The sequence below is a fragment of the Peromyscus maniculatus genome, chromosome 6 (genome assembly GCF_049852395.1).
Source record: "Peromyscus maniculatus bairdii isolate BWxNUB_F1_BW_parent chromosome 6, HU_Pman_BW_mat_3.1, whole genome shotgun sequence".
NCBI lineage: Eukaryota > Metazoa > Chordata > Mammalia > Rodentia > Cricetidae > Peromyscus > Peromyscus maniculatus.
The window spans coordinates 91,998,016-92,018,751 of NC_134857.1; positions in this window are offsets into that span (position 1 = coordinate 91,998,016).

Sequence of the window (20,736 nt, forward strand, 5' to 3'; positions counted from 1 at the left end):
AAGGCTTACAAGTATGTTCAACCAAGTGGCTTATAAATTGAACCTGCTCTGTAACAAAAAGGGGCTGTTTTAACTACCAAAACATTACCAAATGTGAACTCTGCTCCAGAGGATTATTACTATACCCATCACTCCTCAAAGGAGTTACGAAGTTAGAAATATGTAGACAGATTAAATCAAACAAAAACAGCAGCAAGACTAATAACCGTTAAACAAAAAACAAATTGACAATATATAGCTCTGTCACTGATATTAGATTTTATGAATGAGATCCAAGTAACATTAGCTTTCAAAACTACTCAACTGATTCAATCTGCATGAAGAACCATCACTTTGGAGTACTAATGAGTGTTCAAGAGGTGCATTTTAGTCAACTTCTGACTACATATGAGATCAACTAATTCTTTTTCTATTCACCATTCTTCTGTGTTCATTATACAAAGTTTTATGGAGCTTTAGTGTTTTTATAGCACAACTGAAAATACTATAGAGTTCTACTCAATGCTTAAATGCCCAGAAGAGTAGATCTAATGTATTATATTTGATTTCCTTTACACTCAACATTGAAAATTACACAGTGACCCATCCAAAAATAGTTCAGAATATTATTTCTGCTGTTGCTTTTACTGATCTTCTAATAACTATGATTATGTCTTCATGATCATAAATGAACAATTTTACTAACATTTTCATTATGAAAGATTTTTCTATGTATGTTAAGTGGAGATATCAAAACTATTGAAGGAAGGATAGAATAAGCTTATTGCTTTTTATCTAACACAGAATAATACAGATTAAGTCAAAGAACACTTCCACTATTGTCAAGTTTTATTATTAGCACATAAGGTATCTGTAGGTCTGATATAAATGTGTCAACTACTCTTGTAAACAAAAGCCTGAGAATCATGAACAGCAGCTACTCATATGGATTTCAACATATTAAAAATATTCTCAAACATTACTTTAAAACACTAAAAGCTAATACCTCTACCATAGCAACTATTGGAAGAAGATTTTGTACTCCACAGTAGGTGTCATTTTCTGAAAAGATGAATCCCATTTTTACCTCATTTCCTGTGATTCATATAGGCTCTATCTAAACTTTAGTGAAACACAGAAACCTGTGTAGTGGTTCTAGTCTGCCATGACTTAAGACTAAGTAATTACGGAGGACTAATAAAGAGTTATTGGACACCATTGTAGGCAAATAAATGTGAAACACCAGAACCAAGTCATCACTGTTCAATGCTCATTTTATTGTTGTTTTGTATTTATAATAAGTAGAACTATTTATATCACCCTGATGTACAGATGGGAATAAGTTGTATATAAACACTTAAATTGTACATGTATAATTTTTCAGATTGTACAGTTATATACATATATATAATTTGTGCATATATAAGTATGCATATGTATATATCATTCTTCTTGTCCAAGTCTTGAGAAGATCAACAGGCTGTCGGAGACTGTTTTCAGTATTGTCTTATGGAATGTAGGGGAGCTAGAAAAGTCCTCCTAATCACATTCCTACCATCCTCAGTAGGCAAAGCTATAATCATCTTTTACAGAAGATTCATGGAGAATTTAGAAGTAATTATGAAGAAAAGGTCATCAGCACTGAGAAAGACTGAGCAGCATCACTACAAATCCAGCCTGACTTATACTCCAACTATTGTGATGATTGGAGTTATGGGGGAAGCCCTAGGAAGTATGTGTTAGGTTTAGATTATAGGATATTGTTTAACTATCCTTCACAGACAAATAATAAAGCTGTGACTTTGAAATATCTAAAGTTTACTATTGAAAACAAGAACAAAGTAAAAAGGAATGTCAGCTTACAAATCCATCCTGTGTATTCTATGTTCTTGCCTATTTCTTAGAAGTCAAACAAAAAAATATACTTCAAAGTGAATAAGTAAGCTATGTCAGGAACAAAGCATTTAATATTTTTTGAGTGTGTTTTCAACACTTTTGAAACTCAGAGATTGTTTTATTATTATACAGCTTTGTTCTGCCAACATTACATCCAATTTTACATTTATTTTTCAGTGAATTAAATATTAGTGTTTTACTAAGAAGTTATAAGTAACTTGTAAATTTCATTAAGCAAAGGATTATGCCACTTTGGTGAACACCTTATGATAGCTTTACAGGGTTCACTTGATCTATGAGTTTAATCTCAATCAGGTGTTATGCATAGTGAGCCAGAGTCCAAAATGAAATTCACATGATTCCAATAAAATCATTAATTGTATATATACTTAGGCCATAGGTACTGGGGATCTAAACTTGGGATCTTTTGTTTCCACAGCAATTACTTTGTCCTCCAGCTAATCTTCTCTGGTTCTGTATTCTACTTTTTTTTTTTTTTTTTGGTTTTTTTATTATTATTATTATTATTATTATTATTTTACAACACCATTCAGTTCAACATAATAGCCACAGAATCCCCTGTTCTCCCCCTCTCGCCCACCCCTCCCCCCAGCCCACCCCCCATTCCCACCTCCTCCAGATCAAGGTCTCCCCCGAGGACCGGGGTTGACCTGGTAGACTCAGTCCAGGCAGGTCCATTCCCCCCTCCCAGACCGAGCCAAGTGTCCCTGCATAAGTCCCAGGATTCAAACAGCCAACTCATGCAACGAGCCCAGGACCTGGCACCAATGCACAGCTTCCTCCCAAACAGATCAAGCCAACTGACTGTCTCACCCGTTCAGGTGGCCTGATCCAGTTGGGGGTCCACTCTCCCCATACTTATTCAATATAGTACTTGAAGTTCTAGCCAGAGCAATAAGACAACATAAGGAGATTAAGGGGATTCAAATTGGAAAGGAAGAAGTCAAGCTTTCCCTATTTGCAGACGACATGATAGTATACTTGAGTGACCCCAAAGATTCCACCCAGGAATTGATAAAGCTTATAAACACCTTCAGCAACATAGCAGTATTCTACTTTTTAATGTGTTGTTGAGATATAGTGTATGATATGTATTCCCTTATATATACTTTTGTTTAATTATAAATATTCCACTCTCACAACTATAGAAATACACCACTGTTAATTTCATCAGGGTATCTATTGTTTTCCATGGAGAACATTGGTTTAAATAATGAATTCAGTCATATCAGTATTTACAGTGTTCATATTATGTTCAACAACTATTAACACTAACATCCTGGTGATAATTATACAGAAATGAAGAATGATTTCTGAAGTTGTATTTTTTTAAAACTTAGATCTCAAATCAGTATAAAACAATATATTCTATAACAGAGATTAATTTAAAAACTAAGGCAATTAAGTAAGTCTGAATCTTCACAAAAATCAATGAGAAAGATGCCAATATTTATTTACTAGACTATGACAGCCTCTTTTCAGAAAATCAAAGGTAGGTAATATGTTGCTGTTGTAGTGTAAGATGACTGAGAACTAACAATACATAAAGAATATTATATTTATTTCATTCTGCACAAAAAGAAAGAATATTTAAGTCCAAATCATAACAATTAAAATGTGAGATAAAAGTATAACATACATGGATTATCAATATAAATTTAAATACTGGAATAAGTAAAAATGTTCAGGCAGTCCAGCATTCAATATAGTACATAGAGAGCAGGAATATGCCATTGTTAGCAAGCTAAAGGTGTTTGTGACCATATACCAAAACAAAGAGATGAATGATCTCAAAAAATATTAACTAGTATTAAAATTTACAGACTGTTCAAAATGGTGTTGGAAGGAATAGCGATGTCAGGACAATCTGAAAGTTGACCCCTGGCCTAGGCCTAGGAAACAAGCCGATCACAGAGTTAATGGAAATGCAAAGTGATCCCATCCTGCAGTAATTGGAGTAATTGCATTTGATACTGAAATACAGTATTTTTATTTGCTATTGGGAGCTTATCTGCTTTCCTAGAGTGAGGAGACAAGATGAAGAGAATGTGACAGTTATTTTACTTAGCCTATAAAATCTGACTGAACAGGAGAGAAGTGTTTGCAGATAATACTGAAACATGGTAAAAACTGATTCTTACCAACTGGTCTTGTTTTATTTGTTCTGTATTTTCTGGTGAATTAGGGAGGGTGCAATCATTTTAGCAATATGCTATGATAACCATTTAACTTTTTAGTGTGTCCCTAATCACATTTATACCTAGATATACTTAATCATAGGAATAATGTTTGTTATTAGTGTCAATAACTCCAGACAACAAAGCTAACTGGAAACTGGACTTATATACAGCATTTCTATCCTGTGTCTACCCCATACTTCAATGAGTACCTTATGTTATAGAAAATAATAAAACTTATGAATTATATGCATATGCATTATTTTTCCTTTTGTTTCAATAAAAAAGTTACAAAAGCAACATTATGAATGAAGTAATGGTTTATTCTGGCTACAGTTCAAGGGTACAGTTTATCTGAGCAGGAAAGTACACACAGCAGAAGCTTTACGTAGATTGGTATTTCGCATCTGCAGTTAGGAAGGCGCGCAAATGGTTATTTCTCCTTTTTTTAGAATTGGAACCTAGACTGTGCAGTGGCACTTCCAGTGTGATGTAGGTTGTGATGGCTAGTCTTGATTGTCAGCTTGACTATCTTGGGAATTAAATAAAACCCAAGTGGCAAGTCACACCTTTGAAGAATTTTCTTTTAATTCAATCAATTGAAGTGGGAGACCCAGGCATGCCTGGGACTGAGTCCTTATATCCTGTCCATCAGGTGAGAGAGACAGAGACACAGAGAGAAAGATAGGGGCTACCTGTGTGTGTGAGACATGGGCTTTGATACCTCAAATACTACCCCAGTGACCTATAAACTTCACCAAGTCTGTGCCTACTTAAACAACACCACACCTCCTAATCCTTTTCTTCTCATGAAGGTTAAGGATTTAAACATATGAGCTTATGTTGTGGGATGTTTGATTACAATATGAAATTGCCAGACTGTGTTAACAAAACCTTGGATCCCAGGGTGGACCCAGTAACTGATTGATAAGAATTAGCCATAGAGGGTATGGAGGACACAAAATGACAGATAGAGAGGTGCAAAGGAAGGAGTCGAGATGAACTCAGAGGTTCCAGGGCCTTTTTTGGTTTATGATGTGTGGAGAGACTCTTGTTGTGTCTCTAACCAAAAAGGAAGGGTGACTGCTGGCTTCCCAACTTCTCTGATTATTTATTGACAAATAGAACAACAGATTTAAAACACTTGGCACCCACCGTGTGACTCAAGATCACGAGGCAGCTTCTGAAGCCACAACTTCTTCCCGCTGCCATCGCTGCTCCTCAGGTGGCTTCTCTCACTGCAGTCCCCCTGTGTCAGCTCTCCAGGCTGACTCCAATGCAACCCCTGGAGCTACAGCATCTGCTCAGGCTTCTGCCTCCGTTGCTACCCCAATGCACACCTCCTACAAGTGCCTCTCAGCCCTGCCACTTCAGCCATCACAGGAGATTTGGCAAGATACATGGAAAGTGCAAAGGAAAATATTACTCACTTTAAGAATGGGAAATCTTACAAAGAAGGAAATTGGGACTCTGAATAGTGCCACAATGGATGGCTTGAAAATGGAAAAAAAAAATAAATGAAGGGATAGCTGACTTAGCTGGGATTGACATAACTCTAATTATAATAACTATCAGTTTTATAATTTAATTTTATCTTTTAAAATTGGTTTGATAAATGTGCCAATAGGAAAATTTGACTGATAAGATACAAGCCTTACACTTACTATTGATGAGATACAAGCCTTAGATAGAGCTACTAATGAAAATTAAAAAAAAAAATACAAGAGCCTACTGGACCACTGCATGATGAAACTGAAGACAGGCAGCCCAAGGTTATAAGAAAATCAGCCTTAGCTTATCTGGTTACTATACAAGAGCAACTGTCAGATGATAGACAACCCTGAGGTTATGTAGAAGTTAAATGGAATCCCATAGAATTATTAAATTTGAGGGGATTAAGGAAGAAGTCTTTACATATGGTATGCATTCATCCTAGTTGAGTCAGATGTTAAATTCACTGGCAATTCAGAACAGAATTATCACCCAATACTGGAAAAATATAGCTGTAGCAATATTGGAAGCCAGCCCTCAGTTACAATGATGAACATGGTGGACAGAGGAGTCTGGGATCATTAAAAAAAATGAAATATGGCTAGAGACATTAATATTTTTTTAATGTCAGCCTCTAGGTGAAGGCCAATATGCTGAGTTGCAAAGACAGTGTGAATTGAATGATGACATCCTGGCCCTATGTTTCTTAGAAGATTTAAATTCTTGGGACAATGTCCAAGAATCAAGAAAGATATCTCAGCCATTTAATAAAATTACACAAGGCCCAAAAGAAGCCTTTACTGACTTTTTATTTTATTTTATTTTATTTTATTTTATTTTATTTTATTTTATTTTTTTTGCAAATATTGACCTCAGCTGTAAATAGAATAGTATCAGATCCAGGAGTCAGATTAATTGAGTCTTTGGCTTTTGAAAATATTTATTTTGAAAGCAAATGGATGATTAGGTCTTTAAAGGCAAGATCAGCCCTAGTAGGTAAATAGATTAGAAATACAGCTGATATCATTTCTCATGATTATGATACTACTTTCATAGGACAAGTGATTTCTGAACGTTTTAAGATAAATCAAAATGTCAAATGATTTAATTGTGGATAATAAGGTCATCCAAAAAGGGATTTTAGGCAAGGCATTCCTAGAAACCATGATTTCACTACAGAAAACACAAACAGAGGGCCCCAACCTTCTGGAGTATGCAGAAGATGTGGCAAATCCAGCACTGGACTAATGAATGTTGACAAACAAGGGACAAGCAAGGTAACCATTTGTCATCAGGAAATAGCCTGGGAAGACTCTGATATGCCCCAATATCAAATTTGGATCAATCATTCCCTATCAACATTGGAGGAACTCATCCCTAGAGTAGTTAAAAGACTTAGTGTCTGTTGTTAAAAACTATACTGCTAAGGTGATATAACAGTTTCAGTGGATAAAACAGAATTTTCAGGAGAGACCAAGTATTTTGGATAATTTCTATAAATGATCAAAGACTAAAGATAAAAATACAAGTAAATGGCATTGTAATTGAGGAATTACTAGACACAGATGTGATGTAAAAACAATTTTGCCAAAACCTTGGCATCCAAATTTGCCTCTTACAGATGTAAGTATTCAGCTTTTAGGGATGGCAGCTTTAAATGAGGGGAAATGTTCAAATGATCAAATGTTCAGAACAAGAAAAATATGAAAATTAAAGTCATATGTGAATTACATAGCAATGAATTTATGGAGAAGAGAATTTGTTACAGCAATAGAAAACACAGGTTAACATTCCTTCAATCTCAAAAACAAACAATACACTAAAAATGCTTCTCAGAGAACTACTAAAAGGTATTATCAAGAACAATCACAGACTGTTCAGGTTATAATTAAACAGGGCACATCTGCTGTTAGTCTTTCAAAGGACCAAGATAAATAACCTTTGAAAATTGTTAACTGATAAATCTGGGTGGGTGGAACAATGGCCTTTCACATCAGAAAAAATGCACATACATGAATAGTTGGTATAGTTTCAGTTAAATGCTCCACATATTGAAGAAACAACCAGTCCTTGGAATTCTCTTGTATTTGTCATTAAAAAGAAATTTGGAAAGTGAATAACGGTAACAGATCTGAGAGCTACTAATAAGGTGATCCAGTTAATGGACTTTATAGGCTGGAGTGCCCTTGCCTTCCTTATTACCTAAAGATTTATCTGTTGTAGTGAATGATTTAAATTACTGAGTTTTTTTCTATTATTTCTTTTTTATTTTATAATTTAATTTAATTTTATATATCAGCCACGGATTCCCCTGTCCTCCCTCCTCCTGGCCCCCTTCTGCCCTCCCCTCAACCCACCCCCCATTCCCATCTCCTCCAGGGCAAAGACTCCCCTGGGGATTCAACTCAAGCCTGGTAGATTCAGTCCAGGCAGGTCCAGTCCCCTCCTCCCTTCACCCAGGCTGAACAAAGTATCCCTGCATAGGCCACAGGCTCCAAACAGCCAGCTTATGCACTAAGGACAGGTCCAGGTCCCACGGCCTGGGAGCCTTCCAAATAGTTCAAGCTAATTGACTGTCTCACTTATCCAGAGGGCCTAATCCAGTTGGGGGCTCCTCAGCTATTTTTTTTTTTATTCTATTGTCTTATGTATTTTTTTCTTTTTGTGTGTGTGTGCATTTTTTAAATTTTATTTTATTTTATTTTACAATACAATTCAGTTCCACATATCAGCCACAGATTCCCTTGTTCTCCCCCCTCCACCTCCCCTCAACTTCCCCCCAGCCTACCCCTCATTCCCACCTCCTCCAGGGCAAAGCCTCCCCCAAGGACTGAGATCAACCTGGTAAACTCAGTCCAAGCAGGTCCAGTCCCCTCCTCCCAGGCCGAGCCAAGTGACCCTGCATAAGCCCCAGGTTTCAAATAACAGGAATGAACAATCACTGGTCATTAATATCCCTTAATATCAATGGACTTAATCCACCTATAAAAAGACATAGGCTTACAGAATGGATATGAAAGCAGGACCCATCTTTCTGCTGCATACAAGAAACACATCTCAAATTCAAAGACAGACACTACCTAAGAATAAAAGGCTGGGAAAAGACTTTCCAATAAAATGGTCTTAAGAAACAGGCAGGTGTAGCCATCCTGATATCCAACAAAATAGACTTCAAACTAAAATCAATCAAAAGAGATCAAGAAGGGCATTACATCCTCATCACAGAAAAGATCCACCAAGATGAAGTTTCAATTCTGAACTTTTATGCCCCAAACTCAAGGGCACCCACATACATAAAAGAAACATTACTAAAGCTTAAACCACATATAAAACTCCACACAGCTATTTCTTTACAAGAACAGAATAAATAAAAATTTGCCTCCATGGTACCCACTTAAAATAATTCTAAACCTATTAGAAGATACCAGTGTAGGGTCTTGCATCAAGGAATTTTAAACAGGTCTATTTTGAGTCAATATTTTATACAAGAGCCTTTAGAAATAATTCAAAAACAGTTTCCTCAATTTATAATTTACCATTATATGGATGATATTTTACTGAATGTTTCAGATGCAGATACCTTAGAAAAAAAGGTTTTATGAAGTAAAGAGAATTTTGTCTTGTTGAGAATTATAAATTGCTCCTGAAAAAAAAAATGCAGAAGAGATTCTTTTACTTACCTAGGTTATAAAACACATTTACAGAAAATTCAAATGCAGAAAGTAAAAATTAGGAGAGGTCAACTATGAACCTTTAATGATTTTAAAAAATTATCAGAAGATATTAACTGGTTAGAGCCCCAAATGGGAGATAAGTAACTTATTTGAAACCATATAACATGATAAGGACTTAAATAGTCCAAGAAAATTATCAGATGAGGCTGAGAGAGAATTAATCCTGGTAGAAAAGAAATTACAGGATGCACATGTGGATAATTTGGATCCAGAGAATGATTTTATCTTTATTCTCCTACAGAAATTCATATGAAGACAGAAGATAATATCTTAGAATGGATCTCTTTGGCACACAGAGTAAAACATTAAATATCTATGAAGAAAAAGTATCCGAACTGATTTTGAAAGGAAAATTGAGACTCTCAATTAGCAGGAATAGGCCCAGCAAAAATTGCAGTACCTTTTACTAATGATGAAATTGCCTCATTATGGATAGAAAATAAACATTGCCAAAGAGCTTGCAGTGATTTATTTTTGGAGAGGTTAACAACAAATACCCAAAATTTTAGAGACTTTAGTTTATGAGATAAACTAATTGGCTTCTCCCTCATATAATAAAGGGAACACCGATTTCTGGAGCCCCTCCCTTCTCTATTCATGTAAATAAATCAGGAAAGGCAGATTATAAGTCAGGAAATAAGAAAAATGACTCAAAGCCCTTCCTTATGATTTAGTTCAAAAGTCAGAATTATATGTTATTCTTGTGGTATTGTTCAATTTTCTAGAGACTTTTAATATGGTTACTGACTCTCAATATGCAGAAAGTGTTGGTATATGTATTGTAATCAATTAACATATTCCAAGTGATTTAGAATTAACTTGGTTATTTATTCAGCAGCAACAAATAAGCCAATAGATACCACCCATTTTATATAAACCATATAATGTCCCATACAGGTCTACCAGTCCCTCTGGCACAAGGTAATGATGGAATTTATCTGCTATTGACAGTAAATTGCTGTGGGAGACCAGCTGGGAGACCGGCTCCCACATTTTACACCAGGGTACTCTTGAAGATTGAGGGATAAGAGATTTAGATAGAAGGATAGAGGGGGGAGAAACAGACAGAAACACAGGAGGATAGCTTCAGGAGGGCCTGGATCCTTATCCACTGTCCCCTCATGTTTCTTCTAAAGGCCAATTTATAGGATGACAAGGGGTGGAGCAAAAGACCTCCCACTAGGTCAGCCAAGTGTAGACTCTTTCAATCACTTAGAAACTATGCACATAGTCAAACAATCCTGTAATGCAGCTCTTCTGGGTAAAGCAAGGTCAGATCTCACTAGGAAAACTTTATGGGCCTCCATAATGTGTTAAAAGCCTCAGAGTTTTTTTTTTTAAAGCAGTATATTAATAGCAAAGGTTTAAATAAAGCTTTTTTGGGGTCTATCACATGGCAATAAGCCAAGGAAATTATAAAGAAATGTCCTAATTGTTCCTTGTATAACCCAACCCCATTACCCATGGGAAGTAACCACGAGTTATTCAAAGAAATCAAATTTGGCAAATGGATATGTTTCATTCTGCAGTTTGGGAAATTAAAGTATGTGTGTTGTACCATAGATACATATTCAAAATTTCAATGGCCAACTGATTTAAGTTTTGAAAAGACTGATTCTGTAGTTACATATTTATTAGAAGTTATGGCCATTATGAGAATACCTGTACAAATTAAGAATGACAATGTTCCAGCATATGTCTCTAGTAAAATGAAACAGTATTTTTGTTCTACATATTATAATATAAGGCTTGTTATAGGTATACCATGCAATTCTACAGGACAAGCAATTATAGAAAGATCTAATCACACTTTAAAAGACATGCTTAATAAACAGAAAGGGGTAGTGAAGACCCGCAGAGATAGATTACACAGTTACACAATGCTTTAGCAAATTAAAAATTTTAAATGCCAAGAGAAAGTAATGACAGATATTAAGACAAGACATTGGATAGAAAAAAAAAAAACAGCTGACAAAAATCAGCTTGTATATTTTAAAGATCTGTTGGCATTAGAATGGAAACCAGGATATATGTTACTTTGGGGAAAAGGTTTTGCTTTTGTTTCCACAGCAGAAGAAAAGCTATTGATACCATCAATATTGATAAAGATTATATTCAAGCATGAGATACATCCTGATTAGGAGGGGCAATAGTTCATAAAACAGGTGGGTCATTCAAATCAAACTAACTTATAGGACTAATAAATGTATTTCATTTGGTCAGGTATGAAAAAAAATACTTTTTCTCTTGCATAAAAATCAAAACAAAGAAATAAAAAAAATATTGTGTTAATAAAGATATATCCTGCCAAAAAAAAAAGGAACTCCTCAAAGTTAAGTTTGGGGCATGGTTCAATTTTTGTCTTTCCAAGAGAATAAAAGAATCCAATAAGATCACTGGACAAATGATGCATCTTAAGAAGAAGGAAGAATCACCATGAGAAAATGTCCCAAGGAAAAGAGTAAATTGGCCTAATTGTATAGCACACCTCCAACAGGGTATAATTTCATAAATCTTCCCAAATGATTATTTTTGCTGCTTCCTACAAACCTAAAAGGCAAACGGGGTTTTTGTAGTCCAAATTCAATTAAAAATCAAAGCTGTATTTGGAGTTAGAGCATGTCTCTCTCCTCCCTAAACCCAAGCATGTTCATTTAAGGAAAATCAAAAATCTTGGTCTCATTTCAGAAGAGCCAGCTGGTATGGCACAGATGAAAATCAAAATTCAGTGGCTGGTCTATTGCCATTTATGTCACAATTTTTTGTTTTATTTTAATGCTTTAAATAATTTCTTAAGATACAAATATTGTCTCAAAATCTATTAAAATTGCATATTTTTTTCATTTGGGATGTTAGTAGTCATACAGAACATTAATTTTAGAGAAAGACTTCATTTACCTTTCTGTAGATGTTTTTTGTTTGCGTCTGAAGGATGTAATTAGGAACTAAGTTTGTGTACCCCAGATATACTTAATACATTGTGGTCCTCTAATCTTTAGGAAATCTGTTATATATGACATTTAAAATGTTTAAGTTTTCTGTAATGAACCATGACTGTTCATAACAGTGACCTTTTAGATATCCAAATACATAATTAGGCCCTGCAATAATAAGTCCACCTGAACTGTGGTAATACCACTATGCTGACAAAAACCATCCAAAGGTCAGTTTCAGACTACAAACTGCTCAGGACAACTTCAAAGCAGTTAGTGATGATGATTCAGCCTCATAGACTACTAAAGCCTATTCAGTGTTAGGGAATAGTACTTTAAAGTATGTGAGTTTTGCTTTTGTTGCATTTATATAACTCTGAGAAGTTGTATTACTGTGTCTGTCTAAAACACCTGATAGTCTAAGAAAGAGCTGAGTGCCAGAGCTGTCAGGCAGAGAGAATAACTAGGAGGAATCTGCGAGAAACAAAAGGAGTATCCAGAGAAGGAGAAGAATCCAGGGGCCAGCCACCCATCAACACAGCCAGACATGGTATAAGAAACAAAAAAAGATATGCAGGAATAGAAAACGAAAAGTCGCAGGGCAGTGGTGGTGCATGCCTTCAATCCCAGCACTCGGGAGGCAGAGCCAGGTGGATCTCTGTGAGTTCGAGGCCAGCCTGGGCTACCAAGTGAGTTCCAGGACAGGCACAAAGCTATGCAGAGAAACCCTGCCTTGAAAAAACAAAACAAAACAAAACAAAAAGACAAACAAAAGAAAGAAAGAAAGGAAGGAAGGAAGGAAGGAAGGAAGGAAGGAAGGAAGGAAGGAAGGAAGGAAGGAAGGAAGGAAGGAAAGGAAATGTCCAGAGGCAAAAGGTAGATGGGTTAATTTAAATTAAGGAAAGCTGGCTAAATAATGAGCAAAGCTAAGGCCAGGCATTTATAATTAAGAATAAGCCTCCATGTGTGTTTTATTTGGGAGCTAGGTGGCAGGCCCCCAAAGAGCATAAGCAACCAACAACAACTCAGATAAGCCCTGTACTTTCCCATCACACAGAGACTGGAGAACAAATAATAGAGCTAGCTCTCTCAGAACTTGACCATTATCCCAATTTTATCCCTAAAGATGTAATTGCCCCCAGACAACAGGAAGTAATTTTAAGAACATGGCACCCACATTACCAAGAGGTGGGTGGGTGGTTTTTGGTTGTTTGTTGAGTTATGAATATTTTCCATTGTTTAGGAGGATTAATAGCAAGTTGTTATTGGTCATGGTCAGGGAGAAATTTATACAAATGTGGTTTGATTCATGGATCACTATCTGAGAAGAAAAAAGTGGGGACACAAGAATGAAAGGATAAAATGGCACATTATTTATTACACTTTTAGACTAAAATGTAACTACTTGTCTCAAATATTTTACATTTGTATGGATTTTTGTATATTGGTAAAAATTTTAGGCAATTTTTCTTACAAGATACTGTATGGTATCATACCAATGCAACTCATTTAAATTTTTATTGTCAAGTTCTAGTTCTTGAAAGCTACTATTACAACTTGTTTAGAATAATTAATATAGCTATCAAACTTGTAGTCATGTTAGGTATGTTTTCAAGGTCAAACAGAGATTTATTTTAGATAGATAGGTGGTCTTTAAACACTTCAGATATCTACATAATATGGCATTTAAGATGTTTCAATCTTAAAATAACATAAGGCTCATCATGATAGTGAGATACTTCTGCTCCTGGCAGCAAAAATCTACTTCAGAGAAGATATTGGGCATCAAAGAACCTCCACATGGAGTTTTCTTTCATTGTGGCAAAGTAGCCACTTGGAAAAAAAATTTTTTTTTCTTGCTCAAATGGTGACAGAATGCCATCAAAACTGAACAAGCATGACATAAAGGAAGGTGACTGCCAAATACTGCCAAGATAAGGTAGTCCAGTCCTTCAACATTCCTGCTTCACAGAAAAGTCTGTCACATATTCTGTTCCTGTAGGCTGAAGGTAGGTGCTTCAATGTTGCAGAAGAACCTTGGGTGACTATCCAGACAGCTGTCTAGGTCATTTCTATAGTTTTGGAAGTTGGCTGCCATGCACTTCCTGTTTACTCATGTAGTATTTTATCCATCTCTGGTCTCTGAAGACTAGATAGTTATATTGCTCTCTCTCTCTCTTATTGCAAGAGGTTTAATTGGGGAGGTAGGAGAGGGGAGAGTCAGAGAACAAAGGCAGTGCGAAAGTAAGGACATGAGAGAGGCAGGCAGACACAGAGAGAGAGAGAATAGGGGAAGTGCCAAGAGACAAGAAAGACAGGAGAAGCAGAAGCATGAGAGGAGCAAGAGAGCAAGCTATGTCTAGCAGGAACAGGTTTCCCAATTTTTTTCTTACCAAACTCAAAAAAGAAACCTAACAAAAGAAAGGTAAGTCTATAACATTGAGAGACATAAAAGCTTAGGGTGTTTATCTACGTAAATGTTTTAAGGTCTAAAAGATATGTTTAGGTTGGTAATACAGTTATGATATAAAGTGTTTTAGGTATAAAGCTTTGGACTAACCAAGATAGGACAGAAAATAGAGTACTTTCTATGAATTTGCCAAATACTAAAGGAGTGGACATTGTGAATATAATTCTTACCTGATCATTTTTTTATTGTATATAGTTTTACTGTATTAGAGTTAAAACCTTTCTTTTTTACTTAGACAATACATGATATTTGTTCTTATTGTATATAATTTTACTGTTAGAGTTAAATTTTTCCTTTTTTATTTAGACAAAAAGGTATAAATGTTGTGGGATCTTTGATAACACTGTGAAACTCTGAGACTGTGTTAAGAAAATTAACCTTGGATCATGGGGTAGTGCCTGTGACTAGTTGACAAGAATTAACCATAGAGAGTACACAGGACCCAGGAAGATGGATAGAGTGATGTTAAAGAAGGGGTAGGAAGTGACTTAGAATTCATGGGCCATTTTTGTGTTGGGACAGTTGGAGAGATGCTCTCTTGCTGTGTTTTTTGCCTTAAAGGAGGGTCCACTGATTGCTTCTTGGCTTGTCTGTTGTAATATGCTTCATCCCAGCATCTGACTCCTAAGTCTTTATTGGTAACTAGAAAAACAGCAAGCTTATGCTGGCCACTCTCATTCTACCACCAAACACACAATGTGCTTGCTTCAAGCCCTTCTGCTTACATTCCTCCCCCATTAGTCCCACTACTATTCCTGTACATCTTACTGAACTTTTTCTTGTTTTCTTGTATCACTCATTTTGTCCCAACAGTGCTGTCCGTGTGTACTTGTGTATAGGGCCGTCTACTGGAGAAGGTATAGCCTCTCTTTCTCTTACTCATTCTTTTGTTCACCCTCATACTTTCTTGAGCAGACATAAAGTTCCAATATCTCCTTGGCTACAAGTGGGATATCATGACAACATCCTCCCTCTTTGGTGGTATGTCTTTGATATTACACAAATATTTCACACATTGGAAAAACCAGTGTGAGTTCCATTGTAACCAACTGTGCAAAACAATGTTTCTTTGTATTCAACCACTGCCTCTGTATGCTGTGGGATGGTCTGTATGTCAAATGTGTTACTCTGATTGGTCAATAAATAAAACACTGATTGGCCAGTGGCCAGGCAAGAAGTATAGGTGGGACTAACAGAGAGGAGAATTGAGAGAACAGGAAGGCAGAGGGAGACAATGCCAGCTGCCACCATGACAAGCAGCATGTGAAGATGCCAGTAAACCACAAGCCACATGGCAAGGTATAGATTTATAGAAATGGATAAATTTAAAATATAAGAACAGTTAGCAAGAAGCCTGTTATGGCCATACAGTTTGTAAGCAATATAAGTCTCTGTGTTTACTTGGTTGGGTCTGAGCAGCTGTAGGACTGGCAGGTGACAGAGATTTGTGATGACAGAGATTTGTCCTGACTGTGGGCCAGACAAAAAAAAAACAAAAAAACTCCAGCTATATCTGTATTTTAGTTTTCCCAGCCTTTCTTTTATGATGATCCTTGAGATTTTGAGAGGTGGGTTTGTTATATAGATAAAATAAACCATTTAATGCTGAACAATGTGCAGACTTGTTTGTGTGTGTGCATGCATGGGTGCGTGTGTGTGCATATATGTGTGTGTGTTTACTAGTTCTGGGACTCTATATGCATAATAACAATACTATTATTAAAAGAATCTCTAATGAGAGATGAAGGGTACATTAATCTATAGGTATAATGTAAGTCACTTAATACTATGCACATTTAGCTGAATTACATTAATAGGCTTCCTAGTCTAGTTTATCACCCATTGTGTCAAAGGACTTTGACTCTGATAATAGTACACTACCATGTATTAGTTTTACCTTGTGGAGTATGCCTGAAATCAAATCAAATCCATAATAACTACCTATGACCATGGTATTTCATGCCACTACTGCAACACTGGGCATATCCCGCCATGCTGTTCTCCACAGTTTCTCATACCAACTAAGGAAGAATCTTCATTTTCTTCCAATAATGACAGATTTCATCACTGTGAAAGCTAACCAATAATGACAATGGTTTATCTGGGTATACACTTGATTTCTCCAAGATTTAAGAGTTGGTATCTTCATCAGTAGTTTCAACATCAAGTTCTATAGTGTAGCAAGAGACAGCGCAGTCTTGTAATGTTTTTGATGTTTAAGGGACACCACCAATCAACATCTGCCAATTGAGTAGCATATTCCTTGTACTACGGTCTTTGTTTGTTAGACTCTTATTTACAAGGGTTATCATTGGCCCATTAGAGGTTAGCATAATATATATATATATATTACTTTTTATATGTTTTATCAAATTTTACTTTATCAAAATTTTAGAAACATTTTATTAAAATTACCATACCTATCAATCTACTTACAGAGAGGGAGAGAAAGAGAGAGAGAAAGAGAAAAAGAAAAAAACAGATAGACAGACATATAGAGAAATAGATATGATCTATTCATCATTACTTGTAATCATCTATCTATACCCTTTCATAAACAATGAAATTCTAGTCCCAGACATGGACTTTTATTAATTCAACATTTACAATTGCATAGTGGCAGGTTTGTTTTTGTTTAAATTGACTCTGTCTTTCAAATATATAAGTATGTCTTAAAACCCTTTAAAAACTTGCTTTTAAATAACACCCAAGTTTGTTATTAAAAACTTGCTTTTAAATAACACCCAAGATTGCTATTGTGATAATTATTTAAATTTAACTTTCAAACTTCAACACATAGGTAAATTCACAATTTATTTAATCAAACTTCTTTTATTAGAAATTTTTATATATCTTGCATGCACAAAATGAGCTTTGCTATCGTATTTATGAATAAATTGAAGGATGATTTTTTTTTCTTTTCTTTTGGAGACAGGGTTTCTCTGTGTAGCTTTATGCTTTTCCTGGAACTCACTCTGTAGCCCAGGATGGCCTCAAACTCACAGAGATTTGCCTGCCTCTGCCTCTGGAGTGTTGGGATTAAAGGTGTGTGCAACAACTGCCTGGATGCTTCTTAAGTATTTCCTGTTCTTATTCTTTATAAGACTTACTTACATTATTTGATGGGTTTGGATATCTCACTTGCTAGAACTTTATTTTCTCACCACAACAAATAAGGTTATATAAATTTTAGTTTATGTAACTTTTAATTCTCCTATAATTTTTATTTTTATATTTTCTCAAAATGAGATATTTCTTAATGACATTCATTGCTTCTTTAACCCAATGTCTAAAAGTTATCTAGTATAATATTTTGTAAGTATTCTGTCAATAGTATTAAAAATAGAGAAGTTAATATGTTCTAAATATGTCACCTAACTGTTACTGAGGTCCATCTGTTTTCAATTTTCTTTAACTAAAAAAAGGGTGATAGTTATATAATCATTTGAAGACAGATTTTATTTATATTATATCTTCTTTATGTATGCTTCCTTAATGTTTTCATTGTATACCTGCTTTAAGAACACAAAGATTTTTTTCTCCATTAAATTTTGTCAATAAAATTCCTTTATATTAAGGATTATCAAGGTCTTTAAAATAAGTTTGTATTTACCTTGCTAAAGTAATAACCATTTCTTCTGTATCTTTGATATCATGTTCAAATTCAACAAGAAAGATTTCTAAGCCATCATTTTAATTGATGATGGCATGATAATACAAATAAGAGTGAGCAGATCAGGTGAACAATCAAATTACCTAATTTTCAAAAATTCATTCATCATTAGATTGGCAAGTCATTATCTGTCTATACTTTCTTGTGTGACCTGTCAAGGGATCTAATAATCATAACACATTCACGGTCATGGTTCTTTGTGTGGAAACAAATATCATAATAAGAATCTAGGGTAATCAAACATGTAATTTGCCTTCTAAAAGGACAAGACTTTTGAAGTCTGCCCTTTGAATTCCATACTTCTCAATTTCAACAAGTAAAGCTAGGATAGGAAGTCCATTTAGACTTCTGCATCTTCAATCCCTCCTGCTTTTATGCTTGTATATCATGTGGGTGCCAGGTGCCTTTGTATCTGCTGGAAAGGGAGTTAAAGACAATTGTGAGACTGACATAGGTATTAGGAATCAGATTTGGATCCTCTATGGGAACAAGTGCACTTACCTGCCAAGCCACCTCTCCAGCAACCTGCCTGGTTGCCAATTTAGAATCCACTTCAAGATGACCTATATCATCATTCATGGGTCATAACCCAATTAGCTTTTATTTTCATGTACTGTAATGCATATGTTGTGTGTGTGTGTGTGTATGCATGTGTGTAAAATAATGTGATATTTTGATTATATATTATAGTAATTAAATGAGGCTCTTGTTTGTGTTGTTTTTTCTATTAATATTCCCTGTTTTCATTTCCTTTCTCTTACCCGAACTTCCATTGCATTTCTTATATTTATCTTCAAACATTTGTATAATAAAAAAAAATCTATTTTATAAATCATTTTGTTTAATATAAACAAATTTTCATGACAAAAATTATGAAGAATTTTATTAAGAGTATATCTCATAAGCCGGGCGTGGTGGCGCACGCCTTTAATCCCAGCACTCGGGAGGCAGAGGCAGGCGGATCTCTGTGAGTTCGAGGCCAGCCTGGGCTACCAAGTGAGCTCCAGGAAAGGCGCAAAGCTACACAGAGAAACCCTGTCTCGAAAAAACCAAAAAAAAAAAAAAAAAAAAAAAAAAAGAGTATATCTCATTCATTTCAACTGTTTATTTGCTTTCATTGAAAATCATCTCCATGTATTTATTACAATAATAGCAGCATGTTCTACATATTTTCTAGCAAGCGAAGTAAGTATATTTACTTTTTGAAATATTTCTTTTTGTGTGTGTGGAAGCGTGCTGTGGAATATTCCTTTGCACTGTGGGATACATGTCATTGTGATTGGTTTAGTAATGAAGCTGACTGGTCAATAGCGGAACAAAATAAGGTTGGCAAAAGAGTAACAGTAGGAGAATGCTAAGAGGAAGAAAGGCAAGTCAGGAGTTGCCAGCCAGACACAGAGGGAGCAGGAAATGAATGTGTCATGTAAATAAAGTTACCACCACGTGGCAGAGCTTAAATAAAGAATATGGTTTAACATAAAATGTAAGAGCTATTAGTAATAAGCTTGAGCTATTGGCCGATCATTTATAACTAATATTAAGCCTTGGTGTTGGTTGCAGCTGCCACAACACAGAAAAACTCTGCTTGTAAATGCAGCCCAAATGTTTGGCAAGAATTTCCACATAAAGCTTAAAAAAGATTCTAAACATACAGAAACAGAAACAAACACTTAAGACACCAGCATAAGCTCTGCCAGCACACAGCATCACAGGTTTGGGGATTTTGCTGATAAAAAAAATAAACAAAACAACCCTCTAAATAGGTTACAGTGTGTTTAAAAATATACCATAGGCTTAGAACTGAGAAGAGAAAGCATAGATAAAAATAGTTTAAGCATAAAATAGTAAAATCCTTTAAAAAGGAATAAAGAAATATAAAGACTATAATAAGCCATGTAAAGATGGAAAATACATAGAGTCTAGATTATATATGTTACTGTGTTATCTTTAAACTTTTTGTCGCTAAGAGATACTGCAATAAATCTGCTAGATTAAACCAACATATATATATTATCTTATAATCTTTTATATATATTATCTTATATCTTTTATCTGCTAGATTAAACCAATATATATATATTATCTTAACTTCAAATTTTAAGTCAAAAGATGTGTTGCTTTGGGGAAGAGGTTATGGTTTTATTTCCACAGGAAATAAGAGGCTGTAGATTCATTCCCAGTTAAGGAAAATCAGGTTTGATCAAGGAACATCCCATAAAAAAATCTGACTACCAACATAAAAAAAAATAGTTAGAATAACTATAAGAACTACAAGACACATGATATATATTTTACCTGCTCAAACATAAAAAAAATCATCTATAGCTGATTCATGTAGAGTGCACAATCTATACTTGTATTA